The sequence below is a fragment of the Zootoca vivipara genome, chromosome 16, assembly GCF_965207765.1.
Source record: "Zootoca vivipara chromosome 16, rZooViv2.hap1.1, whole genome shotgun sequence".
NCBI classification, from domain to species: Eukaryota; Metazoa; Chordata; class Lepidosauria; order Squamata; family Lacertidae; genus Zootoca; species Zootoca vivipara.
Genome location: NC_142599.1, coordinates 4,186,559 through 4,214,062, shown reverse-complemented (window position 1 = coordinate 4,214,062; position 27,504 = coordinate 4,186,559). Strand labels below are relative to the sequence as shown.

The 27,504-nt window shown below is 43.6% G+C and overlaps 1 protein-coding gene across 12 annotated transcripts in view; it reads right to left on the bottom strand.

Annotated features, from left to right (window-relative positions):
* Positions 1–27,504, bottom strand: part of PITPNM2 (phosphatidylinositol transfer protein membrane associated 2) — a 213,112-nt gene that overhangs the window by 157,486 nt on the left and 28,122 nt on the right. For 10 of the 12 annotated variants that reach the window (XM_035098032.3, XM_035098047.3, XM_035098045.3 and 7 more), the window contains exon 2: positions 16,656–16,758. The gene's annotated coding sequence lies outside the window, so the exon portion shown is untranslated. Of the gene's footprint in view, positions 1–16,655; positions 16,759–19,895; positions 19,936–22,659; positions 23,037–27,504 lie in introns of those variants that run through there. The other 2 variants (XM_035098033.3, XM_060269814.2) reach the window with 2 other exon arrangements.

Below are 27,504 nucleotides of genomic sequence, written 5' to 3'. Positions count from 1 at the left end.
CTGCATCACACAGATTCCCTTCAGTGTCTGAAAAGGTCCTGAAACCTGAGCGCGCTCAGTCTGGCGTCTCTTCCAGACAGTTTGTGTATTGGGCATTCATCCTGATTTGCTTCCAGCGAAGTTAGACAACAAAGTGTTAAGAAATTGTTACCCCACACTTTTCAATGCAAGTTCCCATCACTTTCTTTATCACAAAAACTCCCACCTAAGTGGATGTTTTATATTTTATTATTATATATATTTTTATTTATACCCTGCCTTTTTTTCCTGACAGGATTCAGGGCGACCTACAGATGAAAATAAAAACCACTAAAACGTAGAAAAAGCAATCATTTAAAAAACAACTAAACATTGATGGAATTAAAACTATATACATATACAGGGTAAGTCCTTTAAACGAGGCCCCGTGGAACATGTGTACTCTGTATCCTCGGGGCCTCTTTTAAAGGACTCACCCTGTATAAAATCTATTAAAACCATACTAATAATTACAATAAAAACAGCCACATCACCAGCCCGTTCATTAAAAGCAGTCAGTTCCCCAAAGCCTTTTAGAACAAGAAAGTCTGCATCTGTCAGCGGAAGAAGAACAACAAGGACATAGCTGCCAAGTTTTCCCTTTTCTCGCGAGGAAGCCTATTCAGCATAAGGGAAAATCCCTTTAAAAAAGGGATAACTTGGCAGCTATGCAACAAGGAGGGAGCCAGTCTAGCTTCTCTAGGGTTTCAAAGTCTGGGAGCAGCTACCACTGAGATCCCCTCTATCCCCACCAATTTGTGGGTTTGTGATTGAATCCCACCCAAAAACTGCAACAGTCTGGAAGTGGCCCCATGTGAGGACCATGGCATAAATGAAGGGGAGAGCAGAGGAACTTGTAGCCCTTCAGATGCTGTTGGACTTCAACTCCCATCAGCTCCAGCCAGCATGACTAAAGGTCAGGGATATTGGGAGCTGAAGTCCATCAACATCTGGAGGGCCAAAAGCTCCCCATCCCTGGGAAAACTCTTCCACCTCCCTGATAAAAGCGGTCCTGCATTGCAGGGGGTTGGGCTAGGGGACCCTTGGGGGGGGAACCTTCCATCTCTACAGTTCTATTCTTCTAATGGCTGTGGCTCAGTGGTAAGGCATCTGCCTTGAATGCAGGTCACAGATTCAGACCCTCCAAGTTGCCCCTACATTCCAGGGACAGTCCCAAATTTACAGAGGCCATGCCAGTTTCTGATTTGATCCCAGAATGCCCCACTTTTCCTTAGGTTGTCCCTATTTTCATCAGAAAAAATATTGGAGAGTATGCAGATTCCTTCTCTGGCACCTCTAGAGAAGGCTGGGAGAGATCCCTGCATGGCACACAGGAGAGCTGCTGCCAGCCAGTGTAGCCAATACTGAGGTGGACAATGGTCTGACTCAGTATACGGCAACTTCCTCTGTTCCGATGACTTTAACGGGATGTGTAGTTTGCCTCAGGCCATGAATTACAGAATGCTGAAGCCCTGACAGAGCGGGAGAGAATTAGACCCAAGAAGCAGTACTTCCTGCTCAAACAATGACAACAGTCCAGCCTCCTTCTGTTGCTAATGTCTTTACTCAGCAGAAAAAAAACCCTTGGTACATGCGACAGAAACAGAGTAGGTGCAGGGACTGAGATCACGCTGGACAAGCGCCAACAACCACAGTTTGCAAACAAAAGAAGGAGAGACCTTTTTTGGGCTGCAATCCAGAAGCAGATTGTGACCTTTAGCTCAGAGAAACTAAGCCTCGGAAGAGAGAGACAGGCAGCTGCCTGCCCTAAGGGGCGTATGAAGCAGGCCTACGATTCTCACTCTGATCTTACCATGATGCTAGCACCCCACAAGTGTGGGATTTGAACTTATTGGGTGGAGAATTCAGCACCCCGAGAATGTCAGCTTCCGCTTACACTCAGCCCTAGAACTCCCTGGGTGACCTTGGCCTCCCACCCACATAGCTCAGCCAAGCCTACCTCACTTGGTTGTTTCAAAGATAAACTGGGGCAGGGGGTGGGAGAGAACCACATCCACAGTCCCAAACTGCTGGGAAAGAGGGCAGATGATAATAATAAAACAAATAGCTTTAAAATAAAAAAGCAAGTTTCATTAGGGCTAACATTAGGGTCACGGTCAAAAGTTGCAATATGGCTTGGTTCATACAGCACAGTAGCATAAACCAAGGCTTACTGGAACAGTGTGACTGTGCAGACTGCCAGAGAGAATCTTGTGGCCACTTTGCTCCTCCATGGCAAGAGTAGAATTGGAAGGTACCCCAAGGGTAATCTAGTCCAACCCCCTGCAACAAACATGGTGGTAGCTGAGACTGTGAGGTCTCTCTGCCTTAACCATGATGTGTAGCTGCCCTGCAGTAACACACAGTTTGGCTTACCATGGCATATGAGCCAGGCCTGTCACACGAGTAGGTTTCTAAGGCACCAGGTGCACTACTGTGTTTCTCCAAAAATAAGACACTGTCTTATATTTATTTTTCCTCAAAAAACACATGGTGGCTTATTTTCAGGGGATGTCTTTTTTTATTTATTAAGTATGGTACAGTTTAACCTACAAGGTTAAACTGCCTATCACTATGGCTTATTTTAGGGGTATGGCTTATTTTCGGGGTATGGCTTATTTTAGGAGAAACACGGTATACACTTAGTAGCACCATGCCACTGTAAGCAATCATGGGAAATAATTTTGGGAAGTGCAGTTTGTAAAGGATGGTGAGAGTTGTTAGGAGATCCCTATTCCCCTCATAGAACCACAATTTCCAAAGTTCCTTAGGAAGAGGGATTGATTAGAATTGTAGAGTGGGATGTCTCTCAACAACTCCCAGCACACTTTGCATGCCACAATCCCCAGGATTCCTGTGACTGTTTAAAGTGGTATAATCCTGCTTTATGTACAGTGCAGATGGGGGCTACAGCTCCAACCTATTCCACTATGCTACCCTCTCTGGTGCTGTGGGTTAAACCACAGAGCCTAGGGCTTGCCGATCAGAAGGTCGGCGGTTTGAATCCCCGCGATGGGGTGAGCTCCCATTGTTCGATCCCTGCTCCTGCCCACCTAGCAGTTTGAAAGCACGTCAAAGTGCAAGTAGATAAATAGGTGCCGCTACAACGGGAAGGTAAACGGCGTTTCCGTGTGCTGCTCTGGTTTGCCAGAAGCGGCTTAGTCATGCTGGCCACATGACCCGGAAACTGTATGGCGCGAGATGAGCACCGCAACTCCAGTCGGTCACGAGTGGACCTAATGGTCAGGGGTCCCTTTACCCTCTATACCACTAGCTGAAACACAAATTGGCAGCTTGTGCAATCCATCAAGCCAAACTCACTTTGCTGTGTCTGTTGTATGCTCAGTCACAAAAATCTGCCTTTATTTCCCCCAGTCAGGATAGCACAAGCTGGTTGATTCAGCCCTTGGGAGCCTAACACCATCCATAGTTTGTCAGTGGCTTGGTGGGTCATAAATTGGGCAGGCCAGAACAAAATTTCAATCAAAGAAAAAACTGAGGCAGGCAGGTGTGCACCATCTCCACTCATACAGACTTTAGTCTGAAACAATCTGCTCACCACCAGACAGAAATAAAAAGCAATATTGTTTCTCTTGCTGCCCCCCCCCCATTAAAAGACTTTTATTGCTTCCTTTGCCCTCACAACCCCAACATCCTCATGGGAGTTCTACCCAGGCAACTGATGGAAAATCAGCTATGCTTGAGGATGAAATTTGGACACAACACAATTTTAAAAGGGTTTGAAAGTACAGGGGAGGGGGTGGCAACAGGGAGAAATAATTTAACCAACCTTTATGGTGATTGCTGTTTCTAAAGAAAAAGTCTGAACATACTTATCTTTTATATTACAAAAAGGAAACTTGAGTAAGGATCTACCTCAAAATATTTGACATAAGAACATAGGAAGAGTGTGCAGGATCAGGCCAGTAGCTCATCTAGTCCAGCATCCTGTTCTGGAGATGCTGGTGGAGCAGACGAGACCAAGGGGGGGGTCCAATGGTCAAAAGGCACCTTCCCCCACTTTCCGTAGAGGGAAGTGAGGGGAAGGTGGGGCTCAGCAACCTGTGAAGGTACAGTGGTACCTCGGTTTTTGAATGTAATTAAGTCTGTTCAAGTTCTGAAACGTTAAAAAACCAAAAATTGAAAGTGGAAGCCTCAAAACGGAAGTCACATTTCCTGTTCGACTTCCGAAGCACGTTAAAAAACCAAGGCATTTACTTCTGGGTTTTCGGCGTTCGAGTTCCGAAACGTTCGACTATGGAGGTGTTCGAAAACCGATGTACCACTATAGCACATCTAGGAGAAGGAAAACTCTGATCCTAAACTTGGTGAAGAATTCGGCAGCCAAACTGCTCACCAGGGCAAGATGGTTTGAGCATAGAACACCAATCCTGACCTGACTTCACTGGCTGCCAATTAGTTTCCTAGCACAATTCAAAATGCTGGTTTGGACCCATAAAGCCTTAAACGGCTCAGGACCGCAGTACCTCAAGGACCACTTCCCCCCACATGAACTGACCCAGACCCTGCGATCATCATCGGAGGCCCTTCTTTGTCTGCCTCGTCCATGAGAGGTCCGGAGGGTGGCAATATGAGAACAGGCAGCACAGCACTTCCAAAGCAGTTTTGACCTACAGAGCCAAAGGTTGACATTGTTATGCATAAATGCTGCATTATAAGTTTAAAAATATTGTTACTTTCCCCTAGTGTCTGGGAATAGAGAATGGGTTTCTTTAATACCCATTAAATATATTTAGAGTGTAATTTAGCCCCATTATGGCTAATGGTAATTTTGCTATTGACTTCAGTGGGAGGCAAATTACATTGCTTAGTCGTTAAATTTTTTATTTAAAGAGGTGAACTTATCTCCTCAGTCTGCTTGTGGACAGACATACTGCGGCTGCTTCTGGAACACAGGCAATGAATAATGCAAAGAAAATGCATTTTGACTAATTGCAGACACACACACAAATGTGTTTTTATGTGGAAAAAAATAAATCCACATGCCCTGCTTATTTTAATTTTTATGCTGAAGTATCTTCTGCACATCTTGTAATTGTGGTCTGTACTGTAGCAAAAACAAGCCATGAGAGGATTGGAGAAGGAGATGGTTCACTGGATGTGGTAGAAGCAGAAATGGGCTTAAATGGCAACAGCCAAAAGGGCAGCTGAATTCTGCAGACGCCCCCTCACTGCTTTATTATATTCAATTTTGCCAAATTCACTTAATTTCATTTTTAGATGAAGATGAGCAAGAATCTAAACGAGATTTTGGGTGCTTTCCTGCTCTTGTAATGACTGCCTATTTAGCTTGACTAGGATTCAAAAAACCTTGCTGCATGGCTCATTTCAGTATGTAACCAAATGGGATTGTTCTGTTTCTGATCCAGGAGTCCTGATTTGTGCTTAACATCTAAGAGAGTCTTCACTCCTTCTCACTTCATAGAACCATTGAATTCTAGAGTTGGAAGGAATCCCAAGTGCCATGTAGTCCAGCCCCTGCAATCCACATGTCACAGATACCATGAGCTTGTTCAGAAGCAATACCAAACTAAATTTTAGGACCATGTAAATGAGTCTTGGGCGAATGTGCTCCTTCCTACTAATCCTAAATTTAGAGAAAACTATATTTTGCTGTTTGGTCCAGAGCAATCAAACCATGGTTTGCCAGGTACAAACCACAGTTTGGCCATTTGAATGAAACAGCAAGCATTGTAAGCTGAGCGGGTTCCAGCAGCTCACCTGGCCTCCCTGGCCTCTAAAGTCCTCAGTGGGAGCTGCTGTCTAGCAGGCAGAGGCCAATGGGCAACATCTAGGAAGACTGACAGCAGTTCTCCAGAGTTTCAGATAGGGACTCTTTTCTTAGCCCTACCTAGTTCAAAGCACGCCAGTGCAAGTACAGTCATACCTCGGTTTACAACCGCCTCGGTTTACAAACACTGCGGACCCATCTGGAACAGATTAATTCACTTTCCATTACTTTCAATGGGAAAGTTCGCTTCAGGTTAAGTACGCTTCACTTTAAGTACAGACTTCCAGAACCAATTACACTCATACTTTGGGTTAAGTACGCTTCAGGTTGAGTACTCCACGGACCCGTCTGGAACGGATTAATTCACTTTCCATTACTTTCAATGGGAAAGTTCGCTTCAGGTTAAGTACGCTTCAGGTTAAGTACAGACTTCCGGAAACAATTGTGGTTGTAAACCGAGGTAACACTGATAAATAGATATCACTGCAGCAGGAAGGTAAACAGCGTTTCCATGCACTCTGGTTTCCGTCACGGTGTTCCATTGCGCCAGAAGCGGTTTAGTCCTGCTGGCTACATGACCCGGAAAACTGTCTGAGACTTAAATGTGATTTTTATTGCCAGGTTCTTTTGTAGACTAAATTTGTGGGGAACAGAATGGGGGTGGAGGTGACTTTAGTTACTGACTTTATCTAGAGATAATTTTAGGAGTAATGAGTGGGGGTAACCGAAGCGTAATTGAATTGTCTTGGAGCAGGATGATCTGTTGAGAAATTAACTGAACTGAATAGGAATTGGTTTGAGATGATCTGGTATGGGGTGCAAGCGAATATAAATTCTACTGTGGGGTAATTTTGAATGGGAAATTAGGTGGTTTGCATTCTGTCAGTCAGATTCTAAATTTGCCTATATACATATTAATTGGCACATGCAATTTTTTGCAAATTTGTGACTATGGAATCATGCCACAAATCTTTTAAATACCAAGCTATGCCTCCGGGCTTCAATCAAGTATTATTAGTACAAAAAGAAAACAATAAGAGAACCATATACAAACGCTGACACAGAAGCCAAAACCAAACGTCAAGCAGATATATGTATCAAAGCTGCATGAGAGAACCTTTCGAAATAAGAACTTGAGCATTGTGGCCTAAGCCAAGATAAGTGGTTTCATACGAATTGTAAGTACTGCCTTTGATATTTGTTTGTTTAGATGTATATTAGTAATTTAGTTCAAATACTAATAAGACCTGGCTTATACCACCAGTGAATGTATTAAACATAACAGAAAGCAGAAGGAGAAACTACTGAAGAAGCCTGTCAGATGGGTGAAACAGGTGAAAAACGCCGACAGCCTGTCTATTATTGACACTTCGTTTGACCTGCTGCCACTTTGCTGACCGCTACATAGCCTCAAAGACCATAAAGACTGGTTTGCCTTTCGGTATTTATTTGTATATGCTATCTGCTTGACGTTTGGTTTTAGCTTCTGTGTCAGCGTTTGTATATGGTTCTCTTATTGTTTTCTTTTTGTACTAATAATACTTGATTGAAACTTGATTGAATATTGTGCCTTTGCGTGCTGTTTGTATTGTATTGGACTTTTGAAGAAATTGGCAGCATTAGCCCATTATTTCAGTTTTTGTTATGCCTCCAGGCTTCAGCAAACAGGTAGTGGGTACTCAATGGAGAGAACATTCAAGAGCTAGCAGCCCCTGTCTGATAAAAGTATTCTGCTTATGCATCATCCCCATTAATGTTTATATACAAGGTTCTTGTTCATTGTAAGATTTTCCTTAAAAATTAATGCCTCTTCTTCCTGCTGCTCAGCTACAGACATACAGTATTGAGGGATTGGGGATAATATTGTCCTCTTTCCTCTCATTCCAGTTTTCATCTGCTGATGCAGACCTGCCTTATATTGTGTTTCCAAAAGTCTTTCAAAACCATTAGTGAGTCTCCTCAAAATTACTTTCCCTAAATGCTTTTCAGATGGCCTTGGTTTCCTACTTTAAGTGCACTTGTACTGTATGTTGTAATAATAATAATATATTTTTAAAAACTGCGGATAATTTTAATGAAAGCAGCAAAATTGAATTAATGATGTGGATCTTAAAGTCCACAGAGACTGTCCAAATGGCTCGTTCAGGAAATTTATTTTCCTGAAAGCATCTGTGTGCTGGAAGAAAGTGAACAGATCATTTCTTTTATTTCTTTATTTTTAATAAGAATTTATTTAATCAAACAGCTTCCAGTTGACTTAAAATGATGAATGCGCAATTTTGAGGTTCTCCTTGCCTTAAGAGAATTTAAAGAGTGGAATGCAAGAGGCAGGAAAATAGATGAGTGTCGTTTTGTTTGAACCCGAAGGGCATGGGAGACTGAGGACCTCTCCTCTGAAACACCAATCACCATCAGGAATTAATTTACCGGTATACACCACATAATGGTACTGGGACCCAATACTTGGAAGCCATGCCTTCTGCCAGGAAGCACTGACCCTTCAACACTGGTTGTCCAACTCAATCTTGTAGGCTGCTTCAGAAAAACTGTTTCATTCCACAGCAAAGACCTGAAGCTCTGAAAGCAGGCCAGTGGGGGTGAACCTGGATCCTGCGACAGCTGACTCAGCTTCTTCGTTTTTGTGTCGGTTTCGATGCTAAGAGTTCCCTTACAAATTAACCCTAACCCTTATTAACATTGGGGGAGGGGATTTTGAAACCATAATGAGGTAGAAGGAAGTCAACAACACAATAAATTGAAAAAGGATTCAACCCAAAAGGAAAGTTATAATGTATAAAAAACACTAACATTGGTTTGAACTATATTAAGTACAGTACTAGTTGTACCCGACCACGCGTTGCTGTGGCTCAGTCAGGGCCCCCATTTCCCAAGACAGGCGCATGACATAACGACAGCCCTCTCTCTGTTGCCCCCACCGTGTGACGACATCTTCCCCCCACGTGATGTCACCCTCTACCCCGACCCCCCCCTCTCCCCCTCGCATACCATATGCACATTTTGGGGATGACCTGGCTGCTTTCCCCGGCGGATCCCAGTGGGCAAGTGGGCAGGCAGCCCAGCTGCAGTTCCTTATTGAAGGCGGACATGCCAAGGGTGGTGGGGAGAGGCGAGGCGGCGGTGGCAAATGGATGCGAGGCGAGGCGGTGGCGGCAAATGGACAGGATCTGGCCCCCGCTCTCCCAGATGGAGCCACCTATTGTATGCACATTTTTGGGAGGGCCTGGCTGCTCTGCCCAGCAGATCCTGGTGGGCAAGGGCGCAGGCGGCCCAGCTGCAGCTCCTTATCGAAAGCGGAAATGCCAAGGGCGGCAGTGAGAGGGGAGGCGGCGGCGGTGAAGGGACAGGATCCGGCCCCCATTCTCCCAGAAGGAGCCGCCGGCCACCTGCTCCCAAGTATCCTCTGCGTGCTCATGCCGGAAGGACGCCACCGCGCACCCCAAGGCGTCCTGGGAGTAAAAAATCTGTGTGTTGCTTTGACAGCCAACAGATGGCGCTGTTTTTCCAAAAAAGCATGTTTTTACCTGTCACAGGTGTGACATCTATATAATCTAATTATATGCAAACACTCCCGTATTCAAATGCAACGTTTTGTCAATATTTCAAAGCAATCGATCAAAAACTTTCAGAGATTTTTTATTTTGTACAAACGGGCATTTACATTTTTATTTATATAGATTACTTATCAATAGATAGGATTTTGAAACATTCTTTCTCACCCAAGCATCCTCCTCCTCCTCCTCCTCCTTCTTCTTCTTCTTACAAAACTTACAAAAAATACAACCACAAAAATAGGCTGGGCCCTAGAAATATATATCTTACGTGGCAAAGATATCAGCTGTATCATGAAGTTACCAGATGAGCAACTCTCTGGTAGGCAGAAGATTCCCAATTTAGGTGCTGCCACAGAGAAGGCTTTCCTCCAGATCACCCCCCCCCAAAAAAACACCTTCTGAGGAAGGAAGAACTACCACGAGGGGCCCTCTCTGTCAATTTCAACACCTAAGAGAGTCTGTAGGGAAAGAGGCAGTCTTTCTCATGAGGTCGTGTTCCTGGCAATATTGAAATTATTAGCTGTGAGGATATGCTAATAATTTTAACATTTTAAACATTTCTTACATTCTTAATGCTTTAAATACGTTTTTTTCAAATGTTTTTGATCCCTTTGTTTATTTATTTGATTGTGCTGTTTTTGCTGCTTGGTGGTTTGCTACCCTAGGCTCTTTTGGGAGTAAGGGCAGGATAGAAATTATAAAAATAAAAATAAAATACCAGCTCCATACTTCTGGCACCTTCTGGAGCCCTGGTAGAGTTTGCCATGGCACAGAGACCTGCCCTGGGCTTTCTGTGCCAGGTTGCTGGGTGGAAGCTGTCATTTGAATTTTCCACACTCCTTCCACTGCATTGTTGTTTCAAGGCATCGTGAGAAAACATCATGGCAGCTCAGGCCCAGGTCTGTGGCATGGATTGCAAAGCTGCCAGATAAGGTCACTTAGGCACAGCAGTGTGGGAGGAGAGGGAGAAGAGGAAGCCACTTAGCACTTTATTCCATTTTCATGATGTTTCCTTACATTATAATTTTCATGCTTTATGTCAGGCATCCCCAAACTTCGGCCCTCCAGATGTTTTGGACTACAATTCCCATCTTCCCTGACCTCTGGTCCTGTTAGCTAGGGATCATGGGAGTTGTAGGCCAAAACATCTGGAGGGCCATAGCTTGGAGGTGCCTGCTTTATGTGATCTTTCATACAACACAAGAAGCTCTGGTAATCTAGTGCAAGTTTAGCATTCATGTCCACACTGACTGCTTCAGGGGGGCATAGCTGTCAAGTCTCCCATTTTCCCTGGGAAATCCCCGTTTTTCCAGTTGTTCCTAGCTGAAAAAACGGATTCCCCCCCCCCCGGTTTATTCTGGTGTGGCGGCCATTTTGGAACTGGGCGGAGCATGCTCAGAAGCAACTTTTGATGCTGCTCCGCCCAGTTCCAAAATGGCAGCAGCGCTACTTTCGGTCTGCTATTTCCGCCCGGTCCCTTATTTCTCTGACAGCAACTTGGCAGGTATGCAGGGGGGAAATCTGTTTACCACCCCACTGCCCACCCCCAAATCACAGGGTGGTACTCCAGTATACAGCTCCTTCCTGCCATTTTCATGGGGGAACAATGGGGGAACCGAACTGCACGTGTGCACAAAGGGATTGGGAGGGTGACATGCCTAGTGCTGTCTGCTGTTGTGTCACACCACACCCACTGGCCTGGGTGAAATTTACCATGCGCCAAGGCAGTATAGCGAGCAAAAAGCCACAGTTCCATATCAGCAGTGTAAAAGGAAAGTCAGAAATGGCAACAGAGGCACTAGTATTATAACCAGGACAACTAACACAACAATCCCAACATCTGAATGTACCCCCCAAAATAAAACTACTAGCCAAGATAAAAACCCCAAAACTATTGGCAACTGGGAGCTCCATTTTCCTGTTCCCTCAACCAATATCAACATACGGTAGTATCCATCTGCATTTCAAACTAGTTTTTAAAACTGGGTTAGCTGAAAAGGCTTCATGGCTGTTCCCAAAGGAACACTGGGAACTGTAGATTTATTTATTGCTTAGGGTGTTGCGAATTCTCTGTTCAAAATTCTTGTTTCCTTCAGAGGGGTTGAATTCTAAGGAATCAGGATTAGGGGAGGGTGGAGAAAGCCCAGACATTTAAACTACAGTGTGCTTGAAGCACCATGTAGAGACATATCCTAATCCTATCCCTGGTTAGAACCTAACTTTAAAATGTCAAAGTGTTCCCCTCCCCCCAAAACATGTTCTCGTTTTAAAAGCAGTTGCTCTACCTTTCCTCCTTGCAACAAAATACTGTAGCTTATTTTCACCAATCATTCCCACTGTTTTGAATTTTTGTTTATTTGATATATAGCCATTAGGGATCAAACTGTTTCTGAAACCTGAAGGTAATCAATCCAAGCCTCTCCCCATTTCCAGGAACTAAAAAAGGACTGCTTCACGAGAAAGTCATGAATTCCTTTGAACTACAGATGCCACATTAAGATGTAAACAAGAATGGCTTTGAGAGTTTCTATGGAAAAAAAAGTTTGTTTTACTTACTTATTACACAGCTTATGATTAAAAAAAATACTCACATGAAAACAATAAAAGTACTGCTCTCAATAAAATGTTGACAAGCTGGAAGGTGTGCAGAGGAGGGCAACCAAGCTGATTAAGGCTCTGGAAATTAAGCCTTATGAGGAATGGTTGAAGGCACTGGGTATGTTTAGCCTAGAAAAGAGGAGACCGAAAACTCACCCCCACACAAAACTCCCACCTCGGGACCCCTGACCACCTCCATGTTACACTCAGTCTCCAACAACACCCACCCTCCAGAACTTCGCGCTGTACCGCCTTCCCGCGCTACCCCCACCCCACCCCCACAGAACTCCCACCTCGGGACCCCATGTGAACAACAAAAAATATGATCTACCCACAAGTATTGTGATATTCTACAACTCTAAAAGGTATACTTTCTCTTTCTTTTCTTTTCAATTTAGCGCATGGGCCACAGCAACGCGTGGCCGGGTACAGCTAGTTATAAATAGGCCTGTAATTGACAAGGAGACCCCCAAAATTATTTTCAACTTAGAAGACTATCCTTTTCATTTGCAGTCAACTGAAGTACCCCAACGTAGCTTGTTGCAGGCAGGCTTGATTAGAAGAAAATGATGTGCACTAGCAAGTTTGTAGATTTTCAAATTCAACTGGTTGTTTTATTTAAAACAAAATTTTCACAAACTTTATGAGTCTGTAGCTATTGTTTTTTTTAAAGCCCTATAAGGATAGAACCATCCCAGCGCTAATTTTCCACAATGCTGACATTTTTCCTCCACAACAACCAAAAACTGTTTTGTTTACATTCCTCCCCCCCCTTCTTGGAGACGCCACATCAGAAGAGCGGCAGGACGTGTGACCCGGCCAAGATATTATTTACATCATAGCAAACCGCAAGGGAAGGAGCTGTCCAAGTTTTCCTGCTGGATCAGGAATAGCAAGAGAGAACGTGCTCTTACATCCGGAGGCCGTGATATTTTACACATTGCTGGGAGGGGGAATAGAGGGACACTCTGTAGTGATGTCAGAGTCCAGGGCTCTTTTCTGCTCAGTTACATAACCCTTATGAGAGTGACTTTGGAGTTTATGTTTTTCACAAAAGCCCTTTTTAGGACAATGCCTGAAACTTCCCAAAGAGTTATCAGAATTGTGTTGCTTTCCTCAAAGGCTAGTGAAGGTGTCGGTAGCATTCTGTTTCCAGAGAGTTTAGGTGTGTGAGATTCTTAGGTACAGTGGTACCTCGGGTTACAAACACCTCAGGTTACAAACACTTCAGGTTACAGATGCTTCAGGTTACAGACTCCGCTAACCCAGAAGTAGTACCTCGGGTTAAGAACTTTGCCCCAGGATGAGAACAGAAATCGCATGGTGGCAACGGGAGGCCCCATTAGCTAAAGTGGTACCTCAGGTTAAGAACGGTTTCAGGTTAAGAACGGACATCCGGAACGAATTAAGTCTGTCACCAGAGGTACCACTTTATGTGAGATTTGAGTGCAGGTTTTTAATGTCAGGCAGAGGACCAGAGGGAAGGCATCCACATTCTGGTCCACCACCTAAGCTCCACCCTCTTGCCTGCCCCTGACTGGGCAGTTCAGATTTTGGTGTTGGTGGGCTATCCCACCATCCACAGTGGTCAGCCAGGGGAGGACTCAAGGGCCAGCCATTACGGGGAGCCTTTTGGCCCCTGGGGAAGGAGGGAAAGCCCGCACAGCAGGCCACAACCACCACCCACCCTGGAGTCAGGTAAGGAGCCATTACATAGCTAAGAGAATGTAGTTATGAACTACCAAGTCACCAAATTCAGTGAGTCAGACGGCCACAAGTACCAGTATGACACTTACCAAACCAGCAGAGTCAGACTGTCGGCCTCAAAGTCTCTTGCCAAATCTGTGTGAATGGGTAATCTGCTGGTATCCCCCCCAATGCTATATAAACCAAAAGGTTAAAAAAAAGGCAAGGCTTGCCTAATGCGCATGTGAGATACAATTTAGAGTTGGATAAGGTTCAGAAAAGGGCAACTGAAATGATCAAGAGAATGAGTGGCTCTGCTATGATATTAATATTTTATTGAAAGAATTTAAATTATAAAGAAATACAGGGGGGAATGAACGAAGATGTGTATGTGTACACACACACAATGTAATATACTCCCAAACATTCTAATACAAATTGATACAGTGTTATTATCCTAATATGTATGTAGATAGATATTAATATCCTACTACTTTCTGTATAAACTCATTGCAAATGTTGTCATATTTATCCAAACAAAGTCTACATCTGTAAGTCCATTCCTAAGTTGCGCGTGTTGTCATATTGTCGATCCATTGATTAAAGGGTTTCATATCTTTATTCTTCCAATTCATCAGTATCAGTCTCTTGGCCACCATTAGGGCACATAGATAAGTGCCAATTTTGAAGGGTGGCTGTGTTTTGGTTCTCATATTGTTTCAGAAAGGGCCAATTTGATAAATTCAGCTTTCAAATAAAACTGAATCAATTTAATCCCCCATCTCTAATCATTTTGAGCAACTGAATCCTGTCACGAGTATCTTTTGCAAAATCAGCAGAACTTCTCACAGCATACAAATCCGTGGAAAATGGAGCTTCAAGGTTTAGAAGAAGAAGAAAACAGATCCTTTGGGAATCTTCTCCTTAGTGCTAGCCCAGATGGGGCAAAATGCTTTTTCTAATGCTTAGTTGTATAACCATTTCTATAGTGCATTTGTTCTCTCCTATGGACAACCCGCTACAAGCATGGCAGACATTTCAGGCGTCTGCTTTCAAAGACAGAAGAGAATCCCAGATTAAAACCAAAAGAATACATTTAAAACCAGCAAAGTTAGTTGGAGCCTTCTGCTGATAACAGGAAGTACGCAGTCAGTCGACACTGCGCTGGGAGCCCACAGGCATCAACCCACTCTTTCCTCCTTAGTTCTACCCTGAATCATGTGCAGAGCTAGGAGTTTTCACTAGAAAGGAGACAGATAAGGAATCAACCCCAAACTAACCACATTTGGGAGATATATTTAGACCTACTTCGCATGTTGCTGGAATGGCAGAAAGAGCCACGTCGTCACAGACAGACAAGTTCCACAGAATTCAGACATTTGTAGAGAGGATCAGACAAACTGAGAGACTCCTTCTCCCATGGGTGCTGCTGGCCTCCAGGGGAGGGGTAACATGGAGGTGGCAAGGAATTGTGCCATCCATCCGCCCTGAGGTTTCCTTTCTATGGATGTTACAGGGTTGCTGTGGGGCTGGGCCATGGAGACGTGCCATGGCTCTCTGGGACTGTATGAATGCTGGACTTCGTAAGAGGGAATGGACCGTGTTTGTAATTCCATCCCATTTCAGTCTCAAAGGCACTCGGTTTTATGTCCTTTCCATCTAAAACTATCCTCTGGATTTGTTTCTTTTTTTGGAAGACGCACCTGAAAAGTCCACATCTGAATTGTACACATATTTTACGTAAATACACAGCTTAAAACATAGAACACGCCCCGAAATACACATCTTTCATGTATAATACATATTTACTCACAGACTTCTAGTGCACTGAAACTGCATCACAAAACCCAAAAAAGTTTGCAGTGCAGAGGTAGTTGCTGTGTTGCGATTTGCACGTTGGGGGTGTTTCGGATCGAATCAGCCTGCTGTGAAAAGCAGACCAAAATCCTCCTTCCTCCCTTCCTCCCTCCCTAGGAAGTGTTGCTAGAACCTTCTAGCTCTTCTATTATTCCCATTGAAATCTCAGAAGCCCTGGAGTGGCAGAGGAGGTTAGGGAAGATGGATGGATAGGAATTCCTGCATGAAGGTAACTAACTATGTGTTGCATAGATCTTTGTCCCTTGCCACAATTAGCAGAAACAGAACAAGATATACAAATAATATTTACATGATGTATATGGATTGTATTTATTTAAATGTTTTTGCTTATTCTGTTTTTTGGTCCCTTTTCTCACAGAGCAACCCAAAGTGACTTACACTGAAACCAAATAAGAACATCCAATGAAGTTCTAAAAACACAACTGAACAGATCAGGATTTAACAGATGCATCACACTAAATGAGGCCAAAACGTCACCTTTCAAATTAAGTGCTAAAAGCCCGAGTAGAGAGAAAAGCCTTTGCCTGGCACCTAAAAACAGCACCAGGCGTGCCTTCCCAGGAATAACATTCAACAAGCATGGCCCACTACTGAAAAGGCCCCACTTCAGTTGCATAATTCCACCTTTTTCCAAACTATACACAGCAGAATATTGTTTTCATACATGCAAGGCTGTCCATATGCTGCAATTCATGAGTGCAGGATCCAAAATGTGTTCCCAGAACAGTTTCGTGATGTAAAAGCTTTTATTTTCATTCTTTTTTTAAAAAAAAGTTTCCCGCCCTTATAACTGCAAAAATATGAAAGTAGGTGGGCAATGCCTGCTGAGGTCTCAAAAGCCAGAAAGGTAGCCAAATTACATTTCCAGGGAGCAGGGAGCAGGCCAACAAAAAGCCTTTGTCACAATATGTCCTAAACTGCAAGCAGCAAAAGCTGAATAAATGACACAAGGAGAAATTATATGTACAGTATTTTGTTTACCTTACCTGATTAATGCAGTCACAAAGTTTGTATATCCTCGCAGCTGGGTGCAGAAAGTAACCCCCCCCCCTTCTAGCACAAACAATATGCAGCCAGAAATACAGATAGAATTTGGAGGGAGAGGGAAACAAAGGAATCAGATAGCAGAGGATGTACATCACATAACTTACCTTGGGGGCACAAGAAAACCACCTGATGTGTCCGTATGTTGGAGAGGCTCAGGGCAGCATTGGCAGTGGAGGGTGTCGGCACCAGTCCCTGAACATCAGTATCCTAGAGGGAAGCCAAAGCAACATGGGCTTAACAAGCAAGCAGGAGGGAAATCAGGAGCAGGCGGCAAATGCATTGGCTTTCCAGCAGCACTGAACACCATGCTAATCACCCCTGTACAAACAAGCAGGAGGCTGCTGGGGAGGCTTTTGAACTCTGCATCATCCAAGAGGCTCGGCAGACTTCCCCCTGGTATGTTAGAAATTCAATACGTGACAGCAGGCGGCCAAAGGAGTGCTTTGGGGATTTCAGCTGGCTCCAAGCTGCGAAACATCGTCATCGCTCTAACTCATGGAAATTTAACCAGGGAGGGGTGAGGCAAGGGACAGCAGAGGGCAGTGGCCACCCTCACATGCATCCTTTCTCCCTGTCCAAGATCAACAGTCTCCATCCACACAAACGTCTCCAGCGCACTTCCAGGGCAGAGACCATTTTAAGCATGCAGCTGTTAAGTTAGATAGACTGGCTAGCTCCATGCCTGGTCATTCTCCACATACCCCAACACACACACACACACACACACACACACACACACACACACACACACACACAAGGTCACTAGCTTTCCAGTGTACCTATTATCTATTATTACTTCCCCTTCATCCTAAGGTCCCAGGACAGGTTGCAACACAGTATTAAGAACAATTTTAAACAACTTACAACCCTAGAAAGTAAGGTGGGTTCCAGAAACATCCTCCTCCTGCTGCTTCTATACCAAATGGCAGCCATGGAAATAAGTCCATCAAACTAAGTAGCCCATACTGTAATAATTTCTGCCTATCCAACTGTATGTGTCCTCCCTCTCTCAGGCTACATGTGATTGATTTTTGTGAAGCCTTTCTGATTGGTCACCTAGATGCAGCTCATACAAGTGACAGGCAACTCATACAAGTCTGCAGTAAGAACTGGTTTGCACATGGACTCAGTCCCCTGGCTCAGCCCCAGATGAGGGTGGGATCCTGCATCCATGCAACATCAGCCAGCCCTTCCATATGATTGTGTGGAATGTATATAAACTAACACCTTGCAACTGGATTTGAAACCTTTAGCATGCAACATGACTGATACATGAGAAATGTATTCAATGTAGCGAAATTAAATTTAAATAAAAAGATAGTAAAAAAAAATTAAATACCAAACCCTAACATTTAAATTGCCATATATGACATATTTCAGAAACAAATCAATATTGAGGCCGTAAACACAGGAGTGACTGCGTGTGTGTCTGGTTTTCCCAGCTGTTTCGCTGACAATAAAACATTTTTACAGCTGGTGTAGATTGATACTGCGAGAGCACTCCCAATTTTACTATGGAAAATTTGAGCCCTTAGCTTCAATCCTATATGCGTCTCACTGAACTCAGTGGGGTTTATGGCTGAGTAGAGGATTTGCACTGTTAACCTAGCACAGGATAAAAACTCTCCTGCAATTTCAAAAACTACATCGTTAGAAAGGTCATTGCATGGTTCCGTGGCAAACAAAGACCCCAGGAAATTGTCAGACATTAGTAAATGAAGTTCATCTTTTTTAAATTAAAAAAAAACACGAGAAGGAATAAAAAAGGAAATCAGAAATTTAGAAACATGGAGTTATGTTTACAGCAGATTGATGAACCACCTGTTCTAAAAAAAGGGGGGGGGTGTAGAAAGCTCATCCACACAGGCACATTGCAGTTATTTAAGACCAGGAGTGCAAATTCTGATTGTTGTTTTTTTCTCTGTACAGTATATAAGAGAACAAAGAACCAAGTTTAAAGAAAACATACATGGAAAGACCATGCACTTGGTCCTTGTTTTTTACCTACCCCTGCTTGTTATTTATTGGATTTTAATGCTGCTTTATTTAAAATAGTTCTGAGTAAATGTGCAAACTGAAAGATTTCTTTAAAAACCACAATATAAACAATTCACGAGGAAGGACTGAATGCTGATTTCTGTTTGAAAAATTGGATATTTATTGACAACAGACAATATCTAGCATGGATATTGCTGTTTAGAGAATGTTTGAAACATTGTGAATGCATGATGCCAGTGTGGTTTTTCTGAAAAAGGCAAGATACTCTAGTACTGTATTATCCATTCTAGCTTCCAATGACTGGTGTTGTGACATGGGGAGGGGTAGCAGAGGCAGAGAGAGTCTGGCTTGCCTAAGTTCAAACACTACTGCATGTTCAATGCATGTCTGATACATTTGGCTAAGTATTTCTTACTGTTTTGAAAGTGAAAGAGTGATTCAATACTACAGGGTCTAAATAACAAGAACTGACTTTGGACACAGACCAGGAAAAAGAGAGCTTTTGCCCCACCCCCACCCCATCAGCATCATATTTTGCAAGTGAAAGTCAATGCAAGGGTGTTTTTCCTGTTAGCAAAGCCACTCAAATAGCACAGATGGAGTCCAGGGGGGGGGGAATATTGATAACACTTCACTGAGGAAACTGAACAATATGGTGTATGATTTGAGAAGAAAGAGATTTGAGAACAAAGAGGTTCTTGTCTGGGTAAGGGCTGTAGCTGGGAGAATTTAGTAATAAATCGATTAACTGACTGCAGACACATAAATGCATGTATCAAGTACTAGTGGGAAAGTGCCTGCTGTTGCTCAGGAATTATAAGAACACCCCCCCCCAAAAAAAACCCAATGAAGTTTGGAAAGGTTCCATCCGCCATCTTGATTCAAAATGGTGCCCAATTTTATCCAAACACAAATGAAAGCCTGCTGCTTGATCTCAACAACCCTAATGCAAAAATTGGGTTACAATATCTGAAGATGTGTCCAAATGCATAGAGGACAACAGCTTTCCAAAATATATACTAGGAGTTAAGTTATATGAGCTGATTTTGCTGATTGTCTCCCCAAACAAGAGTTTGAAGGTTTTTATATTCAAAAGCAATAATAACCAGCTGATCAATAAGAAGTCAAGCTAATCACAGGCTACAGTTGTTGTTGGGATTACAATTCTCATCATTCCTGACTAGGGCTGATGAGAATTGGACTCCAGCAACATTCTATCTTCCCTTCTCAAGAAAGGAATACAGTGGTACCTCGACCTACAAATGCCTCGACTTCCGAAGTCCGCTAACCTGGAAGTATTTTCAGTCTGCGCATGTGCAAAGCGCAAAATGGACGCTTCGACTTACAAAGGATTCGACTTCCGAAGAGCGCCGCGGAACAGATCGCCTTCGTAAGTCAAGGTACCGCTGTATGCTGGGTTGCACAGGCGGCCACACACAATTGGTTTAGACACAAAGGACACCATTGACATCTTGCTTCACATAATTCCTCATCAATAAAACTTTAAATGTCCAGAAAAGTTCAATGGTTTTGGAAATTTTTGAGGGCTGGCCCATTTTCTTTGCTCTTCTGCAGTAGAAATTATATATTCTGAACTCAACAAGTAAAGAGCTAGCAAACTTCTATGTACTACAGAAATTGCATAACCAAGCACTGCAGTGAAAGTCCAAAATCTCAGCAAACAGTCCTCCTCCCCAGTCTGCTCCCCTGTTTAAGACCTTTTATTTGCACCTCTGATTATTTCTGCGTTAATGTGCCAATTTTATCTCATTTGTGATAAACTCCACCTGTTTCCCAACATGTTCTGCCTCCTGCTTCTCCGGGGGGGGGTGCTTTAATGTGTTTCCCCCTCCCCCCACATTACATTTTACTCCAAAAGAACCAAGTCCTGGCAGGGATTTAACAAATTAGTGCTGACTACTGTGCCGTTAAAGCAGACATGTAAATAACCGCCCTCCCAATTGCCTGTGGCGAGCTAAAGGAAACCAGGCATGTCTGCTTTGGTAAACTAGGAGAGAATGGGCTCTTTTTCTTTCCCCTCCCTAGGTCAGCACTGTTTATGGACTCACTTGCAGGGCTGGGTTTTAAATGTGGTATAGTGGGGGATATGGAACATTGGGCTCCCCAGTTAGTGGTGGGCTACAGTGCCCATTACTCCTCACCACTGGCCACGTTGGCTGTGTCGAATGGAAGCTGGAGCCCAAGAGCGTTTGAAGGGCTACAGGTTACCCACTCTTGCGCTACAGGAGAACTAATCTGCCCTTACCCTGAATGGGACCTTCCAAACCAGAGAGGCATGGCGGTAGAGTGGGAGTGTTATAAATTGTGATGATTGATCAATGGCAACTTGCTTCAAAGTAATCTATATTAAGCATGATGTGTGCATCATGTGTAGGTAGGAAGTGACTTGAAGGAAGGGCATGTTAGGGGTAGTGAGAGAGAGAGAGAGATGGGAAGTCAATCAAATTTCATCATTAATTTTAAGGAAGTGTAAAGAATCTTCTCTGGCCCTTCCCCCAACACCACCTTTCTTGGTTTATAGATTACTAGTGTAATTCAGCCCATTGAGTAAACGGGCGCTAGAACATCCCGGGGTTCGGAGAAGCGCTTGCGCAGCGCTTTTCCGAACCCCGGGACCTGTCCTTCCTGTCAGTGGCAGGGGGACAGGTACGAAGGAGGAGAAAGCAGCCCTTTCTCCTCCTCCCTTCCTCTCCCCCAGCCGCCGACAGGAAGGAGACATCCCGGGGTTCAGAGAAGCGCTTGCGCAGCGCTTCCCCGAACCCCGGGACCTGTCCTTGCTGTCGGCGGCAGGGGGACAGGAAAGAAGGAGGATAAAGCAGCCCTTTCTCCTCCTTCTTTCCTCTCCCCCAGCCGCCGACAGGAAGGAGACATCCCTGGATGGTTACGTCTAGTCAAAGGCGACTCTGGGGTTGCGGTGCTCATCTCACTTCAGGCCGAGGGAGCCAGCATTTGTCCACAGACAGCTTTCTGCGTCATGTGGCTAAACTGCTTCTGGCGCAACAGAACACCATGATGGAAGCCAGAGCGCATGGAAACGTCATTTACCTTCCTCCTGCCACAGCGATACCTATTTATCTACTTGCGCTGGCATGCTTTCGAACTGCTAGGTTGGCAGAAGCTGAGACAGAGCAATGGGAGCTCACCCCATCAAGCATATTCAAACTGCTGTAACACTATGTCAGGGGGTATTGTGAGAAACGAAAACTGAACTCTCCAGAAGCAGCCACTGATTTGAACATCAGAAAAATAATAATAAAGTGGTGGGCTAATATAGGCATGAGGGGTGGGTCCTACTCACCAAGGACACCCCATGCTTATCCCATACTTGTTTTAAAGGCTGAGATATTTGTATTCATTGAAGATTGTATTCCTTGCCACTAAAGAAAAGTTGCAAGACTTGGAAACACATTGGCCAATAAACCACTGTCAGTGCCACCTCAGAGATTGTCTCACTTTTTCATGCCTGTCCTCCTCAAGTTGTGGCAGCTGTTGTTATTATTAATTATTATTAACAGTGCCCAAATTTATAGTCTGCTTCACAGCATAAAGCCACCAAAGCAATGTACACAATAAAAACAGAATAAAACACACAAACAGAAACTCTAAGAAGAATAAAATCAGCTCGAGAAATGCTAGAAACCCAAAAGGCATTCATACAAATTCTAAAAACAACAAAGCAATTTCATCAGATATAAAATAGATATTCCACAAATGACTGGGTTACACTGCAAGGAAAGCCTTCCTAATGAAAAAACGTCTTCAGTGGGTGCCTGAACATCACCACACTAGGCACTGGTCTCATTTCGGCTGGTAACTAATTCCAGAGAGCTGGAGATGGAGACTTTCAATACAGGCTAAGCTCATCTCTGGAGCATACAGTACGCTCAGCCATGCCCCATGTGAGGAGCACAGTTGCCAGGCAGGGATACGGTGGGCGAGGCAGCCCCTTAGATACCCTGATCTCAAGTTTTTCTAGCACTTTAAGTGCTAAAAGCAAAAGCTTGAACTGTGCCTGCCCGATTGCATATTAACAGCCAGAGCAGTTTACAGATCCTTTGTCACAAACCATAAAAAATAACACTTTCCTACCCCTACTGAAATCAGCTATGTGCTTCCATTTCTTTCACAGTAGTGCACCCAGGCAACACAGGAAGCTCCCCAATGCCAGATCAGATCAATGATCCCTCCAGTTTAGGCATCCCCACACCAAGCGTCAAAACAGCTCTCCAGGGTTTCAGACAAAGGTATTAATTCCCCTGTTCTATCTGAAGATGCCAGGGATTCTGCACGCAGAGCATGTACTCTGCCACTTCACAGCGGCTCCGCTTCCAAGTTCTCAGTGGATTATTGTGCCCAGTGACACTTCACATTTGTAGAGTTCTCTGCTGGCTCTTTAGATTCACCAACAGCTTGCAGAAAAGGTTTTAATCTTTTCAGCTGTACACTAAAAATTCCTGCGCTGAAGTGATGCACTTCTGTTCCATTACCCTTACACAACATTGCTTTGTTTATTCAGAGCCAGTCTGAAAGAACATTCAGCTAAGAACATTCAACCAGGCCGGGCGTAGACCAAGTCTCCTGCCAACCTCCAATTCTACCATTTTGAAATGAAGTAGAGATTCTAACGAAGTGGGTTAATGGACTGAAGTCAGGTGAATCTGGCAGTTTTGGTTTCTCAATCTTAAATTCAGTTTTCTAGGTTTCCATATCAGTTTGAAGCATTATTTTTTAAAGCCCTCAAAACATTTATTAGCATTTTAGGGTGAATTTCTCCTAAAACACAGATTTTGTATGCAATTTTAGCTTACATGCACATTTTTGCAAAGTGATTTCCTCTAATATAACACATTTTTGCATGGCATATTCACTAATATGTGCATCTATATGCACACCTCATTACAGTATAGGTTATGCTTTTTGATTTAAAAGTTATGAACACGTAACTTGACTGGAGCACTCTGTTGTAAAATTCACAAGATTGTGAATTTTGAAAGACGGCTGTTTCAGTTCACGCACTGTTTCGGAAAATATGAATTAGGTAGGTTCACTTTTAAATGCAGAGTGAATTGAGGAGTAGAGGAACCAAGAGTGGCAGTCATGAGATGTGGGAGCACTGCTCTAGAAAGAAAAACACAATTATTAATGCAACATGATGTCCTGTACTGAATATGCACAAACTATTGAGCATGGCTTCCAAGCACCAGTTGGAACATTGTGGAATGACACTTTCATCTGACTACCATACTTGCAATGAACCACAACAAGGTGGTTTCAGGTTATATTTTCACCTCTTTTTGTGATGGCTCGGTACTCCAATTTGTTGTTACTGTTGATATTATTCTTTCTCTTTCCTTTTTTTAAGATCTCTAATTCATTTGCAAGTGGAATTAAAGTAGATTAAAGTACTCTGTTGCCCTAGTGTAACAAATTCACTTTTTAATAAATGCACTTAAAATTGTAGGGTGAATTAATGATTAACAGGAAATGTAAACACATTGCAAGCAAATCAGAAGGGATTCTCATCTCCCCATGAACAAAACAAAATTAATACTCAGTAAAAGTTAAACTCAGTTAAAGTTAAACTAGGGACCCAGGTGGCGCTGTGGTTAAACCACTGAGCCTAGGGCTTGCTGATCAGAAGGTCGGCGGTTCGAATCCCTGTGACGGGGTGAGCTCCCGTTGCTTGGTCCCAGCTCCTGCCAACCTAGCAGTTCAAAAGCACGTCAAAATGCAAGTAGATAAATAGGAACCGCTATAGCGGGAAGGTAAACGGCGTTTCCATGTGCTGCTCTGGTTCGCCAGAAGCGGCTTTGTCATGCTGGCCACATGACCTGGAAGCTATACACCGGCTCCCTCGGCCAATAGTGCGAGATGAGCGTGCAACCCCAGAGTCGGTCACGACTGGACCTAATGGTCAGGGGTCCCTTTACCTTTACCTTTAAAAGTTAAACATAGTCTAACCACCGTGTAAGCTCTTTACAAGCCAATCAGGATGATTGCTGAATAAATAAGTTGCCTGAAGTAGGCTTTACTTAAGACTTGGTGGCAGTCTAGTGACTTTCAAATGGTGTTCTGGAGTACCATGAGGTTCCTCAGTTTATCACAGGCTGATCGTATGAACAAGATCAGTAGTGGTGAGACTCCAGCATTGAAGGTGGTTGGATTAATGACCCTGGGGGACCCCTCCAAAGCTATTCTATAATTCTATGATTCAACAACAGATTGAAGAGAGCTTGCTCACCACTACCAATCCTCTTCCACTTGGGAATTACAAGTAGGGAGTAAGGCTCGGTGATACCTGGTATTCAACATTGTGGTATATCACCAGCAAAACATCACAATATACCGATATATCATGATGCTTGTAATAAGGATGGAGCTATGTAAAGGCATTGGCTGGGTTCACGGTTTTCCCCACATCGTGATTTTTGCAGCGCCTTTTCTTGTGATTCACTGCCCCCTTTATGAGGCAGGGGAGAGCTGAGCTGCCAGAGTTTACAGGGGCTGCAGGAATCGAGAGAAGCATTGGGTGGCTTCACAATTCTCCCCACATTGTGAGTTTTGCATGAGACACACACATGCATCATGATTCATGATATATTGCAAGGTCAAAAATTATGGAACCAATATCACAAAATGGACTTCAAACTGGTTTTGAATGATATACTGATATATTGCCAAGTCCTAGTAGGAGGGTGCTGCTGTTGCACTCGGGTCCTGCTTGTGGGTTCCCTGTCTGTGAGAACAGGATGCTGGCCTGAGCCAACAGGGCTCTTGTTTTCTCCCCATGAAAACAGACCATAGAAGTGCTGGGGAATGTCCTAGTTACACTCTCTAAGCATCCCCAAACTGCGGCCCTCCAGCTGTTTTGGCCTACAACTCCCATGATCCCTAGCTAACAGGACCAGTGGTTGGGGAAGATGGGAATTGTAGTCCAAAACATCTGGAGGGCTGAAGTTTGGGGGTGCCTGCCTAAGCTCATGCAGGCAGCAGTGTCAAAGTTGTATGAAATTTGCTAATATGCACAGGTGTATATGTATAGATGCTGAGTAAGACATCATATGTGACAAAAGGCAACCGAAATAATTTCTCATTCAAACACTTGATTGCAGGTGAAATGGAATAGCAAAGGCCATGTATCCCACTCTGTCCCTCTTCTCAATGGAGTGAAACAGTGATGTGTCCTTGCCCCTACTCTCTTCCATTTTTACATAAATTATTTGGCAGGAAGCCTACCAGTGGAACACACTCACTACCCTAGACTGTCAAACCCCTGAAGATTTTATTATATGCAGACGATGTAGTACTTTTTTCTTTGACAAGTGTGGGCTTGAGGCGTTTGTGGAGAGCTTTGGAGAGTTACTGCAAAAAGGAAACATTACAAATTAACTATGATAAAACTCATCCAAATCACTCAGATAATTTCTCCAATTTGACCCCCATTTCCCCAATTCAGTTTCTCTTAAATTCATTTACCCCCAATTAATTTCCAATAGATCCAACTAAAGATCATTTCAATTCCCCTTCTATTACTCCCGGTCACTTCTAAATCAAGTTTAATACCATTAATTCCCCCAAATCAATACATACTACTCCAGTTACCCACCCCCAGTTCAATTTCCGCTGAATTCATTATCCACCCAAAATCACCCAGGGCACTTAGCGATTCAACATCTGTGCAACAGCTGGGTAAAGCAGGAACAGACAGGACCCTCAGGCAGGGATGGGAGGAGGTTCAATTCAGTTCACATTTCACAATTCAGTTCACATTTAAAAGCAACCTAATTCATACTTTCCAAAACAGTATGTGAATCGAGACCCAGCCATCCCTCAAAATCTGCACTTCCAATTTTATGACACAGTTCTCCAGTCAAGTAATGTGTAAAAAAAATGCAGATACTTAGGTAAACTGTGCATATAAATACATGTACAGTGGTGCCTCGCTAGACGAATTTAATGCATTCCACGGGTCTATTCTTATAACGAAAAATTCCGTCTAGCAAATCCCACAGGAATGCATTGAATGCATTTAATTGAATTTCAATGCATTCCTATGGGAAACCGCGATTCGTTAGACGAATTTTTCGTAACATGAATTCGTCTAGCGAGGCAACCTCCACTAGAAAAATCCTTTCTTTAAGCGAAAATTTCGCCTTACAGGGTGTTCGTTAAGCGAGGCACCACTGTACTGCGTTAGTGAAAACAATAAAAATGCATTGTTAGGGGAAACCGTTCAGCAAAAAAATGTATATTAGGTAAAACTTCATACAAACATGTATATTTGATTAGTTTTCCTGACGACTTTTTAAAAAATCCACAAGTTGATCTGTAATTGTAGGGAACTGAACTGAAAACAGAAAAATGAGAAACAACAACCGAAAGATTCGCCCAACCCTACCCACAGTCACTGCCTTGCATGCAAGGGGCACTTGTTGTGTGATGAGCGCAATAAAATGCCGTCTACCAGTTCAGACTACCTGCCTGGCAGCAGCTCTCCAGGGCCTCAGACAGTGGCCTCCCCCTCCCCTTCCCCTGCAGCCTGATGCTTTTAATTGAGAGATGCTCCAGGCTGCAGAAACACCATACAATTAAAGGACACTCCCAAAAACAAAGAATACTGGGAACTATAGTTTGTTAAGGGTGCTGGAAATTGAAGCTCTGTTAGGGGTAAACTACAGTTCCCAATATTATTGGGGGCGAGTGTGCTTTAAATGTATGGGGTTTGTGCAGCCCCAGCCTTTTTTACAGACATGCTGATGTGGAAAGTATTATCTTCAACACACTGGCATAGAAATAAATGCTTCGGAAATGACAGTTTGATGCTTCCATGGAACAGCAACAAATAAATGTAGCTCAACTTCGACGGGACTTCAGAAGCAGCTGCAGGACCGCTCTAATTGATCATGGTGTGATAAATGCCAGCTCTCCTCGCAT